This window comes from Calliphora vicina, chromosome 2, assembly GCF_958450345.1.
Source record: "Calliphora vicina chromosome 2, idCalVici1.1, whole genome shotgun sequence".
In the NCBI taxonomy this organism is placed as follows: Eukaryota; Metazoa; Arthropoda; class Insecta; order Diptera; family Calliphoridae; genus Calliphora; species Calliphora vicina.
This window is the reverse complement of record NC_088781.1, coordinates 70,935,256-70,955,211: the sequence shown is the minus strand read 5'-3', so window position 1 is coordinate 70,955,211 and position 19,956 is coordinate 70,935,256. Positions and strand designations below refer to the sequence as shown.

General features: G+C 31.7%; 1 protein-coding gene across 1 annotated transcript in view; it reads left to right on the top strand.

The window, feature by feature from the left end:
* The first annotated feature begins 17,668 nt into the window (after positions 1-17,668).
* The window catches only part of aub (aubergine), an 82,805-nt gene continuing 80,517 nt past the window's right edge, over positions 17,669-19,956 (top strand). The window contains exon 1 of the mRNA XM_065502433.1: positions 17,669-17,782. The gene's annotated coding sequence lies outside the window, so the exon portion shown is untranslated. The remainder of the gene's footprint in view (positions 17,783-19,956) is intronic.

The window sequence follows — 19,956 nt, the reverse complement described above, 5'->3', positions numbered from 1 at the left end:
TCACAATAAATGCATTTAAAAATTCCAAAAGATAAAAAGAATGGAAGGCGTAGTGTGTAAAATTTAAAATACAAAAAGATTGTAGAGCATCCGCTAGTCAAGTGAGAACAAGTTTAAGATTATGCATTAGCGAAAGAACAATCGGTAGAAGAGTAGTAGAAGTCCGTTTATTCAGCTGACGACCAGCAAAAAAACCATTTCCATCAGCTAAGAACAAGAAAGCTACACGGAAGTTTACCAAAACCAACATCGACTGGAGTGTCCTAAAATGGAAGACAGTACTGTTTCCTGACGAATCCAAATACAACTTAAAAAGTTCCGCTGGAATAAGGCGTGTACGCAGACCAAAAGAAGAAAGATTGAATCCTAAGTATTGCAAAGGAACAATTAAACATGGAGGAGGCAATGTAATGGTCTGGTCAAGGATTTGGGCCAAATCATAAAATTGATGGGATTATGTATCGCTTAATGTACCGTGATGTATTGAAAGATGTAATGTTGCCTTATGCCAGTGAAGAGATGCCACTTATAGGGAGCTTCCAACAGGATAACGATCCTAAGCACACCTCCAAAGTTTGTAAGACTTGGCTTCAGAGCAATAACATTCAAGTTCTTCATTGGCCTAGTCAATCTCCCGATCTTAATCCTATTGAGAACTTGTTGCACATTGTTAATATGAAAATAAATCATAAGGAAATAAGGATCGGCAATTTTCACGATTTATTTCATGCCGTTAAAATAGCCTGGGAGGAATATCGAAAAACGCCATAAAAACATAATATCTTCTATGCTAAGTTTGCTTTGGTTTGGATGGCACAAGAACAAGGATATGCAACAAAAAATTAATTAACATTTTTTTATAGTATATCCTTGAAGGGGTGCTTTAGTTTTGTCCGTTTCATTTTCTACCTTAAAATATTTTTTGATTTTAAGTTATCTCTTATGGAAAGGTTAACTTTGGAAATATTTGTTTATCAATAATAAACATATTAACAAATGAAAATAATACATAATAGATATTTAAAACTTTTTTTATACAAAAAATACCATATGAAAAAAATGAACTGAGGGGGTGCTTTAGTTATGGCCAATACTGTGCTTTAGTTATGGCCAATACTGTAATTAGCGGAAAATGAAAAATGTCAAAAAAAAATCTAACAGAGCATGTGTTCAAAAAAATTTACATAAATGGTTTGGTGGTAACTCTCCGACCTTGATATATTGATGAAAGTATGTAAAACCTATTTATTGCGTGTCATTATTATTCGGTTTTTTCCGTTATTTCTGAAAAAACTTGTCAGTTAAGTAAATTTTTTGCAAAATAATAATACAACTTCACAAAAGTGAATAATAATTTTTATATTTTGTGGTAAAAAATTTAGTTTGTTGCCAGAGGTGATAATGGGACGCAAAGGAAAAAATACTTCTCCCGAAAAGATAGAAGTTGTAATTTTTCACTTCAAAACGGGTAAAAGTTACAAAACAATTTCGGAAATTCTTAATATGAAGGCGAATACAGTTGGAGACATAGTCCGAAGGTACAAAAATGAAGGTAGAATGCACTTACTAAAGCAGACAGGCAAGACAAAAAAACTAACCGATCGCGAGGAGAATTCGATTGTTATTAAAGCGAATCCGCGCTTAAGTGCACCAAAAATTACCACAGATGTCTTAAACGAGTTTGGGAAAGAAGTGTCAACATCTACCACCCGAAGAAGTATAAAGGCAAAAGGTTTTAATGGTCGGGTAGCACCGCGTAAGCCATTGGTTAATTTACTTAACCGAAAAGCTCGTTTGAGTTTCGCAAGGGAGTATCTTAATAAACCGTAGTCTTTTACTCAGAAAGCAAATACAATGTATTTGGATCCGATGGGCGCGTAATGGTATGGCGAAAACCAAACGAAGAGCTACAACCTCAAAATTTCAAACCAACTGTAAAACATGGAAATGGTCACGTTATGGTGTGGGGTTGTATGGGAGCTAAGGGTGTTGGAAAATTGGTATTCATTGATGGAATCATGAATAAGGAGTCATACTTAAATATTCTGCGCCAAAATTTAAAACAAAGTGCTGATAAGCTGGGTATTTTGGACTCGTTCAAATTTTATCAACATAACGACCCAAAACACAAGTCGCGTTTAATTCAAGAATGGCTCCTTTATAATTGTCCAAAGGTTCTTCAACCACCTGCTCAGTCCCCAGACTTCAATGCGATTGAGAATTTGTGGGATGAGTTGGACCGGCGCATCCGAAAACACGAAATAACATCTATAACCGAGCTAAAATCTAAGCTTCAAGAAGAATGGGACCGTATATCTGTGGCTTATACAGGTAGCGTGGTAAAAAACTAGACTTGCCAACCATCCCGTTTTCGACGGGACAGACCAGTTTTAGAGTCGAATGTCCCGTGTCCCGGCGATACTCTGAACGGGACGCCATTTGCCCCGTTTAAAAAAAACATAACTTTTTCATTAATTACCACAAAAAATATAAAAAAAATCAAAAATTGGAAATACCGATAAACAAGGATGCTTTATTTTCTGAAATATAGTATTTTCTAAAAACTGAATAACACTATTTAATAATATACATAGGTACTTAGTGCATTAACTTCTATGAGTTTCAATAGACTCATTAGTAAACATTATTTAACTTTCATGAAAAATAAATGGCACGATACTCGCTCTAGGATGCTTGTACCTTTAGTTAAAGGTGAGTTGTTGGTCCATTGAAATGGACTGAGTTTGTTGAATTTATTACTTCAAATAATAATAAAAAAGCTGATAAAAGCGATTAAAAATATAAATTTTAAATTATGGACTGAAATAGGTAAACTTTATTAAATAACCCGTTGCGCTTCGTTACTCCTACGTAGTAAAATATAAAAATTTTAAAGATTTTATAAACTATTTTTTTAATGAGGTGAAACAAATTAGGTAAAATTATAAAAAATAAATTTTCAGACAAAGTTTGAAGAATCTCGCAATTTTAATTATACAGATATTCAAAATTTACTATGTACTTTGAATGGAAAGTTTCACACCCACTGTTCCGATCTAGACCATTTTAGCTAAACTCTGTACAGTGATAAGAATTTGATTCATACAAAGTTTAAATACATTACAATTATAGTACTCCAGATATTCGAAATTAACTATATACTTTGTATGGGAGGTGTCACTCCCACTAATCCAATCCCGACCATTTTACAGCCAAACTATGTAAAATGATAAGTGGGCTATCGGACAAGTTTGAGGAATCTCGCAATTATAGTTCTGAAAATATTTATTTTCCTTTGTGTGGTAGGTGACTTAAACCTTGTTCCGATTCTTCCCAATTTGGTTAAACTTCATGTCGTGATATGAAATTGATTCATATAAAGTTTGAAGAATTTCACAATTATAGTACTCCAGATATTTGAAAATAACTATTTACTTTAAAAAATTCAGTCTCGCCAATTTTCAGCTAATCTCCGTATAGTGACAAGAATTTGATTCATACCAGGGCACACTTAGAAAGGTGACTGCGATGAAACAGCTGATTATTTTTTTTATTAAGTTTGAATTGTCAATTCACTTGTGTGGCGAAAAATACAACAAACCCAAAAGCAACAACAACAACAGGCAACTTTGACAGTTCACCTACTTTTTAAAAAAAACAAAGTACCTGTTGTTTTTGTATTGTTGTAGTGATGCAGTCACCTTTCTAAGTGTGCCCTGATTCATACAAAGTTTAAATACTTCACAATTATAGTACTCCAGATATACGAAATTAACTATTTACTTTGTATGAGAGATGCCACGCCCACTAACACAATAACATTTTCACCCAAAAAATGTAGAATAGTAAGGGTGATATTAGGGCAAAATTTTAAGACTTCCACAATTATAGTTCTCCAGATATTCGAAAATAACTATTTACTCCTGTATAAAGTTCAAAGACTTTCACAGTAATAGTTTTCCAGATTTCACACAATTAAAATTAATGTGTTATTATACACTGCTTCAAAATAACACTTTTTGTCAGAACTTGAAAAGCGACCTAATGGAGGTTGTATGCCTAGGTGAGGACATGCTAAAACCGTTTTCAAAGATTTTGAACACCCTCAAAATTTTGAGTTATTTTGAAACAAGTGTTTTAGGGTAGGTAGTACTTCAATACCTCTAACTCAGACATTTTAAAACCGATTTAAAAATTTTAAAAAATAATCTAAGAAATTGTTTTAGTTATTAAAAAAGTTAAATTTTTTATTTTATTTTTTTTCGTAATTTTTCAAATTCAACAATAGTTATTTTAATTTTTTTCTATGAAAACCAAATTTTTTTTGCACAGTGCTTTAAAGACAATTTTATATAGACAAAAAGGAGATATTACTTATTAAAATCGGTTTATATATTTGCAAAAGTTATTAAACATTTTCGAAAAAAGTTCGAAAATATTTACCCTGTCTTTTTACATTTATATGCGCTGGGGGGAGAAAATACTCAAAAAGGTATTAATGAAAAGTTGAATAACTTTTACAGTTTTCATCCGATTTGAAAAATTAAAACCATGTTTTATTAAGAACTTTTCTTTATACATTGATATAAATTTTTATAAGCTTTCACTTATAACTTACAAATGTATCAATAAATGCATGTCATTTTGAAGCGTAATAAGTTTTCTTTCCCAACACGTTAAAAAAAATAAAAATTGAACAAAAACTGACTGAGTTACAGATCGATAAGTTGAAAAACATCACTGTAAACGGTTTCTCAGAATAACTTCTGAATTTGAAGGTGTTTCTGAAATTTTTTGACACAATTTGTAATGTACTCAGCAAGTCCTATAACCCACGCTAGGTCATTTTCCATGTTTTTTCCATTGTTCTCTGATCATTTAGTGGTGTCCCGTTTTGGAAATTTCAAGTCTATCAAAAACATGTCAAATCGTCTAAGCGAAGTTATTAAACAAAAAGGTTATCCCACGCGGTACCGAATATTAATGACGATTAATATTTTATGTTACTTGAATTAAATTAATTTATTATTTGAACTGATATCGTTTTTAAATAAAATTTTGCATTTCTTAATTGCATTTTTAATAATTACGCAAACAAATTAAGCTTAAAAACCAAATACGTCTTAAGAAACTGTATTTGAATATGTGGAATGAATAAAACCGAATATTAATGACACTAACTGTACATATTTGATATGATTTATAACGACAAATAAGCACAGCTAAGAAGAAGTGCGTCTGCATCTTAAAGGTCTTTTTTGGTATTTGTAACATTTTCTGTTTCATATCAGAAAGTCGAGGTGATAATAAATTTCAAAATTGTCAAATATTTAATAATAAAAATTAATTTACATTTTTTGGTTGAAATTTAATGAATAAACCAATAATTAAAACAAGTATTATATAGTTAGTAACATACATATGTATTTATACTCAATTCCATTTGACTGAGATAATAATTTTGAAATTTTTACAAAGTAAAATGGACTTAGCTCTTTTGTACATTTATAGTTATTTAATAATAAACCTCTGCATGAATGGATTTGTAGTTAAGTAGTACATGTGTACTTGTAAAGTATGTGCTCTTACTCGAACTATATTTAAAAATAATGTTCATATTTTTGGGAACAACAAAATTATCGAATATGTATTTGTTGTTACTCGCCTTTATGTTTACTAGTTACCCTGCAGTTCATTGCACTAGTTCCGCTACGTCGAATTCGTTGGCCACTAAGAACTACTACTAGTGAATTTTCAACCCACTCGCAACGTTATTGACTGGTGAATTTAACACGGGGATGTCATTGCAAGTGGCCGATTGGCACACTCTGCATAACACTTCACTATTAAATTCAGTAGTGAAAATACTCCAGCATTTGAGAAAAAAAGAAAAAATAAATTTTTCTGAGAGCGGGGTTGAACTCATAACCTCTCGTTTTCTAGTCAAATGCTCTAACCACTAAACCACAGACAAGGCGAATTTATACAAGGTGGTGGTAGTTCTACAAAAACAACAAATGGTCTTAACAAATGTCAAAAAACATAAATTAAAAATTAAACAAATATTTATTAAAACTAAATATAGTGTAGATAATTGAATAGTGAGGGCATTACTTATTTATGCAAAATATAAATATTTTGTTAATTAGCTTAGAATATGTAGATATTGAAGTATAAAAACAAGCTTTGACAGATGTTAGAACCAAACAAGCGAAAAAAGAGTAATCAGCTGATTGACTGACTCCACCTTGTATAAATTCGCCTTGACCACAGAGCTCTTATTTGTACTGCTCTCTAATTGTTATTAAGAATAACATGTGAGTCTACTCTCTATTTTTGCATTTTCTACATTTCACTGAGAATGAAAACACAAACGGCCACATTCAGCATTAAATGTGGCCATCGAAGTGGTATATTTTAGAAGATTTTATTTTTCTTGAATTTTTTCAAAAACTAAAGACAAATAGCTGACTATTGTTTATTACTGAATATGCTGGTGAAATGTAGTGCAAATGATATCCATTTAACTACAACTTTAGCAGCCACATCGAACTAGTTAGTTGTAGAAGTAGTAATATAGCCAAGGTTGCCAATTTAGCCATTTTCCGGCTAGATCTAGCGATTTTATTTTCATTTAGCCATAAAAAAATGGCTAGATTTAATCTAGCCGGAAGATCTAGCCATTTTATTTTGTCTTAGCCATTTTTATTTTATAATTTTTTTAATCATTTTTGGAATTTTTTAAAAATAAAACAATATTTTTTATCAAATGACAAAGAAACTTTTTAAACAAATTCGTCTATTGATGATTTGATGAGAATATTATTGATTTTATTTTACTTCGAAATTGTTTTCAAAGCAAACATATCAGGCATATTAATCCTTATCCCCATTTTCTCAATCTCTGGTTATTTTTTATGGTGACGATATACTGACAGTTCTCATACAAAAATTCTATTAATTGGAAGTATATCGTTACGAAAAACGATAACCGGAGATTGAGAAAATGGGGGTTAATATGCTAAACCCCATTAACACGAAGTCGGTAAAAATTATTTTTGAAAACTGTCAGTGTAAATGTAACACATAACCAGACTTCGTGGTAATGGGGGCAAGAAATGTAATATTTATGAATTTGTATTCAGTTATTTTTGGCTTTTAGCCATTTCTAGCCATTTTTAATTCAAAATCTAGCCATTTTCTGAGCTGAAGAGTTGGCAACCTTGAATATAGCTAGTACAAGGTTTCCAATTGGCACTTTTCAAACTGCTGGGTAATTACAGGTTTGTTTTACACACGCACTCTCCACATACAAGAAGAGAACATATCGAGTATCAAGCTACAACCAAACTTCTCGAGGTACTTGCAGTACTACGTGAAGTTTGGCAAATACAATTTATATTTAATATTTTTTTATTTTTACTTTATCAAGAATAAAATATGTATTTATCTGATGATTTTAATGAAATTTGGCTTGTTTTATTTCTAATGCACAATATACAAATGTAAATGCCGTTAATTACATTAATACATTACTATAATCTCTACTGTATAATACACAAAAATACTTGCAGTACCACATGAAGAGAACATGAATTTTAAGGTACTTCTTTTTTTGTTGTTCACATATCATTTGTTCTTTTTTTCGGTACTCTATTAACTTCGGCTACTTACTTATTCGTATTTAATAAGCAAACCAGCGTTGCCGCTTTGGTCCAATTGGACCAAAATTGGTAGTTTCAAGTTAACAAATTGACTTTTGGTAGTTTGGTTGGTTTGTTCCGATATTTGTCGTATTTTTGTAGGCTACGATATTTCTGAATACATAAGTATTTTTAAGAACAAAATAATTAAAATAATAACGAAAAAACTACTTATGTTAATCCAAAATAATAAAACTACATATTTGCAAAATATGAAGATAGCTTTTTCTTAAATATTTAGTTTAGTCAGATAAAGTGTATTTATTTAGTAACTTTTATTTTTTAATAATATGTGTTAAACTCTGCTTCAATATTTCAGTTTCATCTGACACTTTAAATGTCCAATTATGGAAATTAGGACGCGTAATTTATTTCTATATGAAACTTATTTGTGTTGATTTTTTTCGGGATATCAACACTTTTAGGAGTTTTGTGCTCGTTTAAGTAATTTTCGGAAGAGGGCCTTATATGGGAGCTATGGTCAATTATTAATTGAATTTTTAGGTGTAATTTATTTGTAAAAATGTTATTTAATATCTATATAAATCAGGACATTAATATGGGGGCTATGTGAAATACATGGACAACTAGCCAGACAGACATACGGAAGGACATGTTAAATCGACTCAAAAATAAAATCTCGAAAACTGAACGATTTTAACATATTTATGATTGTAGTGTTCTTAAATAACTTTCTTCCTCTGGGTAATTTTATAGCAGCAATAATATAATTTTAAGTTAACTATTAATTTTGAAACGAATCCATATAGCATTTCTCAAATATTATAAATTTGGTAGGTTTTGGTAGTTTTTAATTAGAAATTTGGTAGGAAAAATATTTTATGAGTGGCAACGCTGAAGCAAACATTCTCTTCACTTCCCTACTTGTGCTCTGAGTAAGAGTACAAATAAATACTACATTCGACGGCGAGTTTCACACATGAAGAAAAAAACTTACTCGCTGCAGATGTCTATTTAATATTAACCATTCCTGACTACTAAAAATTACAAATTTTAAAGCTGTATATACTTTATTGGACATTTTATGTTTTCTACACATATATGACGGTTAACCGGTTTAACCAGTTTTTTCGATGTCGGTTAACCGAAAAACCGGTTATTTAAAAAGGCCAATTTTCGGTTAACCGACAAACCGGTTTTTTAAAAAGTCGGTTTTTTATAAACACTAGTTACATACATGTCAGATCTGGTGTTTCTCAAGGCTCCGTGATTGGTCCTATTTTATTCAATTTGTTTCTTAACGATTTATTCTATGAACTAAATTTTTGTAAGCCGTTTGCGTTTGCTGACGACATACAATTACTGTGGTCAGGAGAATTCCAATTTTCTGATGCTTTGGAAGCCACTATAAATCATAACTTATCTACCTTAAATTATTGGATGCAAGTGAGTAAACTTATGGTCAATCCTGATAAAACTAAAGCCATTATTTTTAGAACAAATAGCTCTAGTTGCCTTGACATAGATTGACATGTTATTGAAGTTAATAACAACATACGATGTCTTGGTGTAGTTATTGATGGCAAACTATCTTTTGAACTCCATATTGATAAAATTTGCTCACGGGTTTGCCAAACCTTACATAGATTGTATCATGGCGTAATGATTATAAGGTGTATGCGTTACGGCAACAAATACAACAATACAAAAACAAATAACTTTTATAGTGTCAAAAACAACTGACATAATGTATACAAACTACAGCAAAAAAAAATTTTGACAAGATTGAAGTTGTAAACAAACTCGAGCAAAAAAATAATCAGCTGTTTGATTAATGTCACCTTGTATATCATTACACCATGGATTGTATCATCTAAACCTGTTTCTGCCTTTGCATGTTAAAAAATCGTTGGCTCATGCGTTGCTAATGTCACAAATAAACTATTGTATTGAGGTTTATTCGGGTTGTAACTCAGGAAACAGAAAAAAAAATTAAGTCTATTGTTCATTAAATTGTGAGATTTGTTTATGGACTTAGGCTAAGGGCCCAAGTTTCTAATCACTTCAAAGATTTTTTGAACCTTGCATTTGAGGATTTTTTAAAGTTTCGTTTATTAATTTATCTCTTTAATATTAAGTGTGTTCGCGTACTTTCCAGCAGCGCTGCCAACTTTAACGATTTATCGTCATTTTGACGATTTTTTAAGTCAAATTTATTAAAATGATGGGCCCATAATCATAGTCAAAAATAAAGTACATTTTAAGAGAATTAAACTGGACTTTACTTAAGAGTAGACTTTATAGTGCATTTACACCTACGCCATAAACATGTTATAAGTTGTTTATGGTGATAAACTATTTTGAGAAACTTGTTTATCCATACAAAACAAAAACAGGTTTGTAACTTGCTTTTGAGATAAACTAGTTACAAACAACGAGTTTTTGCTAATGCAACTCTGTTTTTCAAAATTTTTCTGGCAACGCTGGTAACATTTGACATTTTTTCTAAAAAATATAAAAACAGTTTTCTTTTAAAAAATAGCCAAACTGCAAGAAAAAGTTTATTAAAAGAGTTTTTTATATAATATGGACAACGAAAATTAAAGGTATGTTTATATGTACATGTACAGTGACGGACAATACAATAGAATCACTACATATGAATTCGATTAAAGCGGTAAAACTACAAAATTTGATTTCAAAATTTAAAATTTGTTCATTATATATTAATGGTCATAACGTAAACAATAAATACAAAAAAATAAAATAATATATTCTTATGTTAAAAACGATGTCAAATCTAAAAGACTAAATAAAATATGCGACATTCAAATAGAATCAATAAGTCTTAAAATGATTAAAAATAAAAAATCATCATAAGAATTCGTTATTTTCTTAATATTTTGTTGCATATCAATTATTTCTAATAACAGCATCAAATCTTTTGGGGATTGAATTTAACAAACTTTCGCATGTAGATCGGGAAATTGTATACCATATTTCCTGAATTTTCTGCCAAAGTTCTTCCTTGTTTTTGAATTTTTCAGGTCCGAGTTTGTCTTTTACTATTTTCCATAGGATTTAAGTCTGGTTATTGAGACAGCCATTCCATAACATGAATTTTGTTATATAAAAACCATTTTTTGGCAAGACCTGACGTGTGCTTTGGGTCATTATCTTGCTGGAAGAGCCATTTTAATTGCATATTCCATTCTGCATGTGGCATTATAACATTCTCCAAAATATTTACATACAAGTGCTTATCCATATTTTCTTTAATCCAATAAATTGGACCAACGCAATACCAAGAAAAGCATCCCCATATAATAATATTTCCCCAACCATGTTTAAACGTTTTTGGTTTTTGCCATTTTTTGGACGTCTAACCCATGTCTTATCATCACTACCAATTAAATTAATGGTCGTTTCGTCCGTCCACTACACATTTTGCTACTTTTTTATATTTTCTGGCCCACACCAATCCTTATGATTGCTCCTGGTTTTAAATGAAATATTGGTAGTGATTCTATTGTAAAAGTTCGTCACAAAGTAAAAAATGTTTAAGTTACAAGATATTGGTAGAGATTTTGTAATTATTGAACAGTAATCAATAAAATTAGTACCAAAATATTGTAATTATGATATTAATCTTATCTTTTCCATTTTTCCACAACAAACAACTTTCTTTCTTTAGATGTCCCGGTTACTTTTATTGTTTACGTTTTTTGGATTTTTTTTTTAATTTTGTATGTCAGCTGTTCAGCGTTGCCACTTGTCTGTTTTTTGTTGTATATTGTATGAAAACATTTTCTACATTTGCGGTGGCACCCAGTTAAAGTCGGTTCAATTTAAAACATACTGTTACGTTTTAACCTTTTCAAAACGCTGGTTTATTTCCTTTAAATAAACCGAATACTTTTGATTGCAAATAAAAGCCGTTTAGTAGTTTAAAAATTGTAACAACTCTTTATTTATTCAAAATGTACAACAACCACAGAATTAAATAGTCACTCAATGTTTTTTATACACGTTTATAAATTCTCAGAAATACAGTTTATAAATTCAAACAGCGTTGCCAACATACGATCAATGGTTAACTGAAAGCTTTTATTTAATAATGCCCACAGATATGTTACAGTTTTCTATTACAGCAATGTTATTTGAAAGCATTATGCTACTTTTAAATCAGCCCTTAAAATCGTTATATTTGAATTCAAGTACAATTTCGTAACACTGCCCCCCGCTTAAGCCTGTTCGTCCCGAATAGGCATAGATTCACTTCTCCCATAGGTGGCTAGTCGTTCTAGATGTATGACTTTAATTCCCGATATCGATCTTCCACATTTCCGTATTCTATAAACCATGTCGTCCAATTTCTTAACTACCCTATGTAGTCCTTTGCAGTGATTCCTTAATTTGGATGGCAAACCCTTATTACGTTGTGAGCTATATCTGGTTTTCATTTGGTCATTTATCATTTTAATTCGGCTCCGAACGAGTTCATGCATTTCTTTTTCTGCTGAAGCACCTTCACCCATCTTGGAACCCGGCCTGATGATCTTTTCTCTGTGGGACAGACCTATTACTCCAACAGGAACCATTATGCCGTTGCACTGTTCAACGAGGGACTCCATTGTTACATGGCCACTTCTCACATCCGCTGGTTCTAACACCAACAAACCATTGTCTATACAATCCTCCACTTCCTCACGGCCCCATACCAAATCCTCTGACTTCGGTGGCAACCTTTTGTGCTCAACGAAAACTAACATTCTTACTTCAGACTTGCTCTCTTATCCGACGTCAAGGGGTATTTTAACATTTCGCCAATTCATGACTTTTTGTCCCATATCCAAAGTAATGCTGTGACTAATCATGAAGTCTGCACCAATGATTACTTCGTCCACAATATCGGCAACAACAAAGACATGATTTGCGCTAATACCACCAATAGTTAGTTTAACATCAACGGCAGGCTCTCCAGTAGCGGTGCGTAGACTTACATTGCAAATTGGTTCCATCGATTTCTTTACTAAATCTGTTCTGATGATAGATTGCGACGCTCCCGTGTCCATAGTAAGGATGTGCTTCCGACCGTTTATGTACCCACTTGCAGTAAGATTGTTATTTTCCTGCTGCAGTACTGATATGGAGATGGTAGGGCCATCAGGAGTGGGTGTCAGATCCTGTCCCTCAGTGCAAGCTCGCTTTAAAGGTGGCTCCTGTAATGCTTGATGATTCGCCATCTGGTTATTTCTTGATGCTGAAACATATCTGATTCGCTGTATTGGTGCTCTGCAGTTTCGCTGAATGTGACCCATTTTTCCACAGTTATAACATTTAACTTTGGCTTTAGTTTGTCTCTTACTTAAAGCCTTTAAAACTGCCTCTTTTAATTCCTTTAATTCGTTGATCATACTTCTATCATTTTCAGCGACAACCTCGATTTTCCGCACATTACACACCTGGGGCTTTGAGATTATCTTTGCTGTTTCTTGTACCAGCGCGAATGAGATGGTTTCAAAAAATGATGACTTTGGAGTGGCACATACCGCATATTTTATCTCTGGATCGCGAATACCATTCACTATCTTCAAATGCTCCAAAATCGGATGGTTCTCCCCTGGATAAATAAGCTGTAGCAAACGCTCGATTTCCATCGCAAAATCTTGTAGCGTCTCATTGGCATTCTGCACTCTACCACGCAATTCCATTCGGTATAATTCTTTTTTATGTTCGCCACCGTACTTACGTTGTAGCGCCTCCATTATGTCATCATAACAATTTCTGTTGCTCACTGGCACGCTTTCAAGAACTACTGCTGCATTCCCTTTTAAGGCCAATATCAATTCTATAGCTTTTTCTTCATTGTTCCACATGTTTCTAATGGCAACTGTATCAAACTGGAACTTGAACACATTAAATGGTGTGGTGCCATCAAAACTAGGAGTCTTTATTCTACTCGATGTTTCTGAAATAATTCGCACCGGTCCGTCTTGGCATTGAAGATTATTAATTTTCATTTCCAGATCGAGAAATTTATTATCAACATCTTGGGATTGTTTTTCTAGGTCGCTCTCTAATTCAGACACCTTTTTTTCAACGACATCCACTCTGCTAATAACCTCAGATATTTCCTGAATTTTCTTGTCTGTGACTCTAGATGATTCTTGAAATTTCGAATTTTCGTTCAATTTCGCTTCCAGGTTCTTGTTGGCTGTTTCCATTTTTTACATCATAGCCGCGAACATTGTGCTTAAATCCATGCTGCTTGCTGTTGAACGTGTAGAAACTTCCATTTCTTCCTTATACTCGAATTCGTAAGCACGGATGTCAATATCACGCCGTTTGAATTCGTCTATAAGCCTCTTTTGCAATTCTGCCTTGTTACCTGCTGTTTGTAGCTCCAACTTACTCAATTCCTTCTTGAGTTGTTCAACTTTCAGTTCCTCAAACTTCATGCTTATTAATTTGCAATCCCACTTCTGACACCAATTGTTACGTTTTAACCTTTTCAAAACGCTGGTTTATTTCCTTTAAATAAACCGGATACTTTGATTGCAAATAAAAGCCGTTTAGTAGTTTAAAAATTGTAACAACTCTTTATTTATTCAAAATGTACAACAACCACAGAATTAAATAGCCACTCAAAGTTTTTTATACACGTTTATAAATTCTCAGAAATACAGACACAATTTATAATGTACACGAATTTACTTGAAAAACACAACACACTTTAAGGCACTTAGTTGATGTTTATTCGAAAAGCGTCTCTGATAAACTCACTAACGACTGCAACCTCTGCCACTATTTATAACACTGCCATCTGCACTCTAGATTGCTCTTTAACTGCTCTTTAACAAAGTTCGAATATTCTAGATCATACGCCATCTGTGGTGTACTTTCTACAATGTTCTTTAACTGAATATTCGAATTCAAACAGCGTTGCCAACTTACGATCAATGGTCAACTGAAAGCTTTTATTTAATAATGCCCACAGATATGTTACAGTTTTCTATTACAGCAATGTTATTTGAAAGCATTATGCTACTTTTAAATCAGCCCTTAAAATCGTTATATTTGAATTCAAGTACAATTTCGTAACAATACTTTAATTTTGACTATGTTTGCAAATTAATAAAATGCAGGTTTTTATTTTAAAGTTATTTTTAAAAAGAACCGAGACCCTTGCTACTCTTCAATTGGTATGTGTAGAAACTTTTCTTATTGGTCTCAAATTTGGTAACTACTTTACGGTAATCGTTTTCGTGATTTACCTGAATTTTGGTCTCGTTTATATTACCTCGTTTAATGCCATGTTTCCACGGCAGTCTGAATTACCTAATTCGCGTTTTGAATTACGTTTGCGAATCAACCTGTTTACACGACAACATTCGTAATTCAGTTTGACATTTATTTCTTCTTCTTGTTTTTTTTTCTTCAGTTTACATGTTTTGTTTTTTGTTTATTTTGTTTGTTTGGTGCGAATTTTAAATTTGGCAATGGATAAAAAAGGTAAGTAAAAACATAAAATTGTAGCATTATTAATTAAACAAATATAATTTAATTATTATTTTCATTATTAGAAAACAGAAAAAGTGCAAGCAAGTGGGACCAGGGCAGCGATCGGGCTTTATTAGAGGTGTGGGCTGAAAGAATGGTAGAGCTGCGTGGCTTTAACTTTAATCAGACTTTTTATTTCTTTTAATTTATTTATTTAATACAAAAATCTTTTTCTTTATTTTGTTTTGACAGCTGATTTTGATACATAAATAATCGATAAAAATTAGAGATGACAGTCATTCGTTCGTAATTCATAAGGTAATTCAAACTGAATTACGTACGAACAAGGTAATTCGCACTTTAAATTTTGTATGGCGAATCATGTAATTCAGTTCGTAATTGGGGGTTGAATGACGAATGAGAGCGTGAATGACGAATAATGCCGTCGTGTGAACATGGTATAAATGGCACAACGTAAAAAGAATTTTCTCCGACCAACGAGATTAAATTCTTCACTAAAGTATTCGAATTTTTCTCTCTCAAATAAATAATAGGGGGTTTAAACGACTTGGGTAATGTTGGGAGGTCAGTTGTTTCTTCTTGCAAAATTTAAAATCTATTTGCAGTATTTTGCCTATCAATTTCCCTATCTTTTGGTACTTTTGCGGTCGAAGCTACTTTTGAGGATTTTGGGCTACGTCCTCGTTTTAGTACGATAATGTATCTATCAATCCCCACTTGGATTTGTGGTTTTTGTGAACTATTTTTGGTCTGACCATTTTTAGGTATTGCTCCCATTCCATGGTCAATTGGGTTCGTACTCACTGTGTATGTTTTTTTACTTGACATACTTTCAGGAGCTACCAAAAGTTTGCTGTTGGTTACCATATTTCCATGAACAAGGCTGACTTCCAAAATGTTAGTTGCTTTGTATTTGAACAAAGTATACTGTTTCATAATGCCGGCATACAAAATGCTTACTGTGTATACTATTTCAAAATGCCGAAAATGAGTATTTTGAACGCAGTAAAAAGCAATCACGCATCGGTTTTATAGTTGATGCTTTCTTTGACAATTTTTTATTTACGCACATAAATAAAAAAGAAAATATAGAAAATGGCCAACTCACAAATGGAAGTAATATTATTTTTTTTTGGATAAAAAAACTTAATATAAACACCAAATAAATACTTTTATATATTTTTCAGTGAAAAAAATTATAATTTGCATTATGTTCATTTCATATCGTAAATGTAAACAAAGTATATAGTTGCTTTGTTTAGGAAGTTTAAATATGTACATAATTAAATTACCGTAGGAGAACTGCAAACAAACTTAGCATGGATACATTTTGGAAGTCAGCCTGACTATTTAAATCTGTGGTTGTTGTACATTTAAAATAAATAAAGAGTTGTTACAATTTTTAAACTTCTAAACGGCTTTTATTTGCAATCAAAAGTATCCGGTTTATTTAAAGGCAATAAACCAACGTTTTGAATATGTTAAAACGTAACATTATCTTATCTTACATTGCATATTCTCTTCTTTTGCTTTATTTTATTATCGTTTACTTTCCGTATTTTTGAGAATAATTTTTATGTTTCATTTATTTTATATTTCTGTTCTTTAATAACTTGATGTCAAAAGTAAGTATTAAATTCGTAAAACTAAAAAGCGGGAATTATGAATCCCGCGTCCCGCGCAGTTATTAAAAGTGGGACAATACCGCGAAAATCGGGATATTTGGCAATGCTACTTAATACCCAACTACTAGGGTTCTATAGCTGAAACAAAAAGTCGACCTTTCGACTTTTTCCGTTTTTTAAAAAGTCGACTTTTCGAACTTTCGACTTTTTTCGTTTTTTAAAAAGTCGACTTTTCGAACTTTCGACTTTTTGTAATTTATAAAAGTCGACTTTTCGAACTTTCGACTTTTTAGTTAAATCGACTTTTTTCGACTTTTCGACTTTTTTAGACTATTTTCGACCTTTTTAGACTATTTTCGACTTTCCAACTATTTTCGACTTTTTTCAACATTTTACCATTTCTTGTAACAAATACATAGTTTCTACATTTATTGATGCGCCTTTTGTAATGTTTAGCAATAAAAATGAAATTTATCAAGGCGATAATAGTTAGAAGAATGTTGTGTAGAAAAAAGCTTTAATTTATAAACATTTATTTATTATTTATATTAGCATACACTACAAAAAATACAAGTGTACCAAATTGTAATAGTTTTAGTATAATGTTGCAATTTAACAATCTAAAAAGTCGACTTTTATCGACTATTCGACTATTTTCGACTTTTATCGACTATTTTCGACTTTTATCGACTATTCGACTTTTGAGATAACATTATCGATTGTTCGACTTTTTTCCGACCAAAAAGTCGATTTCGACTTTTTTCAGCAAAAAGTCGATTGTTCGAACAATCGAACAATCGACTTATAGAACCCTACCAACTACTCGATAATTCCACATCACTGATGTAGTTTAATCTTTACAATAAAAAAAAAAACATTTGTTGATTTTGTGTTTAATTTTTAACTATAATTGAATTTGATAATTATTAATAAGTTTATATCTATCTGATTTAGTTAAAATACTGGAATGTAAGCAAATTTCATTACCTTTTAAATCATATATGTATATTGCCATGTAACATATAGTAAGTTCTATGTTTTATGTATTATCCTATGCAGAACAAATAATGTTATTTGATACAAGAGCAGCTTAAAGATTAAACAAACAAAACAATATTACTTACAAAGAACATTTAATACCTATAATAATAAAACAAAGTGTGTGGGAGATACATATCGTCGATTTTTTTATTGGTTAGAAATCCTGAAAATTCACATAAAACTGTGATTTCTTGGATATAATGTGTTTGGTATCGTCTCAAATTTGACAGTTTTGCTTGTTGACGTACCCATTCATACAGAAATCGCTGAATATGATTTTTTGATGAAAATTATAGTCAAAATGGAACACCCACTTCTATAAAACAATTTTATGATTTGCTCTTGTTGTTGAACACTATATCTATCCATGGTGATTTGGCAACACAAACATTAAGTCATTCGTAAATCAGGTTTGGGTGGAGGAAAAACTCTGGAGTCATTACCATTATCGCTTAAGGACAGACGGCCTGCTTTTCACACTCGCATTGGTTAATGTTGGCGTCGTGTAACTGTACCTCGTTGCGGTTTCTCGAAGTTTACATTAGCCACATACAATAATTTTGGTTTTATAACCTACTAGCTAAAACCCGGTGTGTTTCGTTACGAGTACCGTAAAGATTTACAATATATTTAGGGCCATTATTACAACTTGCCTTTAAGTTCCAAATAGTAAAAGTTAACTTTAAGGCACCTTTTTCTATTGCTTAAAGTTAACTTTTACTATTTGGAACTTAAAGGCAAGTTGTAATAATGGCCCTTAGTCTATATAAAATTAGTTTAATAAAAAGTACATTAGCGGTATTCACAATGTAAGTACTTGGCCTAGTAAAACAGCAGAAAAGCTATTTATTGATAAATATTTCAATTTATATTTAATGTTTAGTATATACAATTGTTTTATTAATTATTTGTTATTCTAATGCCCTTGGGTATACAATATTTATACAATACAATTTTTGGTTTTTCCATCTGGTCATAGACTTATAAGTCTGTGGGTTTTCCCACTCGTGAACATGCTCTCCATGTGATTTCTAAATTTTGTCCATAAACTTGCAAAGACTGGCATTGAGCTTTTTCAATTGTCATTGCAAATGCTAAGCAAATAGAAAACTGCAATCGATTAAAATGAAATTTCAAAATTATCATCGGAATACGTTGCAGTAATACACAGTCTCTTTATACTTCCCAGTTATAATGGTCGCCTCGATTAGATTGTTCATTAATTTATTTTCTGCAAGTTGAGTTCCATTACAAAGTCGTGGTGTATTAAAGTAATTCTTAGCGGTTACCCTTCTATAAAGAACAAATACACAAACAATCACACAAACACAAACAATATTTACTTAACATTGTTGGTAGTCCGCCCATTTCTGTCCTACATATTCATATTGATAGCTGCTATAGCTTCTCCTATATATAATTGGTCATATCTCTGGTAGTTCCCACGCCCACTATTGTTAGTATGCCCATTTTTGGCCTAAATAAATAATTCATACAAAGTTTTTATATTTTTATCTTAACACTATGTAGTAGAAAGTCCAGTCCATGCCAGGCAAATCATCAAAGTCGAAAAATCCAAACAGGCTTTAATAAATAAAAAATTGTAAAGAATTTTTAGTGGTTTTTAAGGAAGAACAATTTTTTTTCTTTAATTGATTCCTTTATAGAATGAAATACACAATTAATTTTCAAACAAATAAGCCTAATTGAGGAATTATATATAACAAAAAGCAGTAACTAAAATTGACTTAAGTTTCCTTTAGTTACTTCGATATAAACCAAATATGAATAATTTTCATAAGTTAGACCCCTTTCACACTAGGCAATTCAGTTGCGCAAGTCTCTTGTGTTTGTAGATGCCAGAGGTAATGTCGGGTCAAGGAGAAGAAACTTTTACATGCTGTTTTTGTTGTTGGGCAAGAGACTTGCGCAACTAAATTACCTAGTGTGAAAGGGGTCTTAATCAACAAATTTCTTTATAGAAAATATTCTTTGAGAATACTGTAGAACTGCCCTTACGAAGCATACTCTGCTTTCCATATTCATGAATCACATTCACACTAACATCATGTAGAAAATGCGACATCTTGCTCTAGAAAATG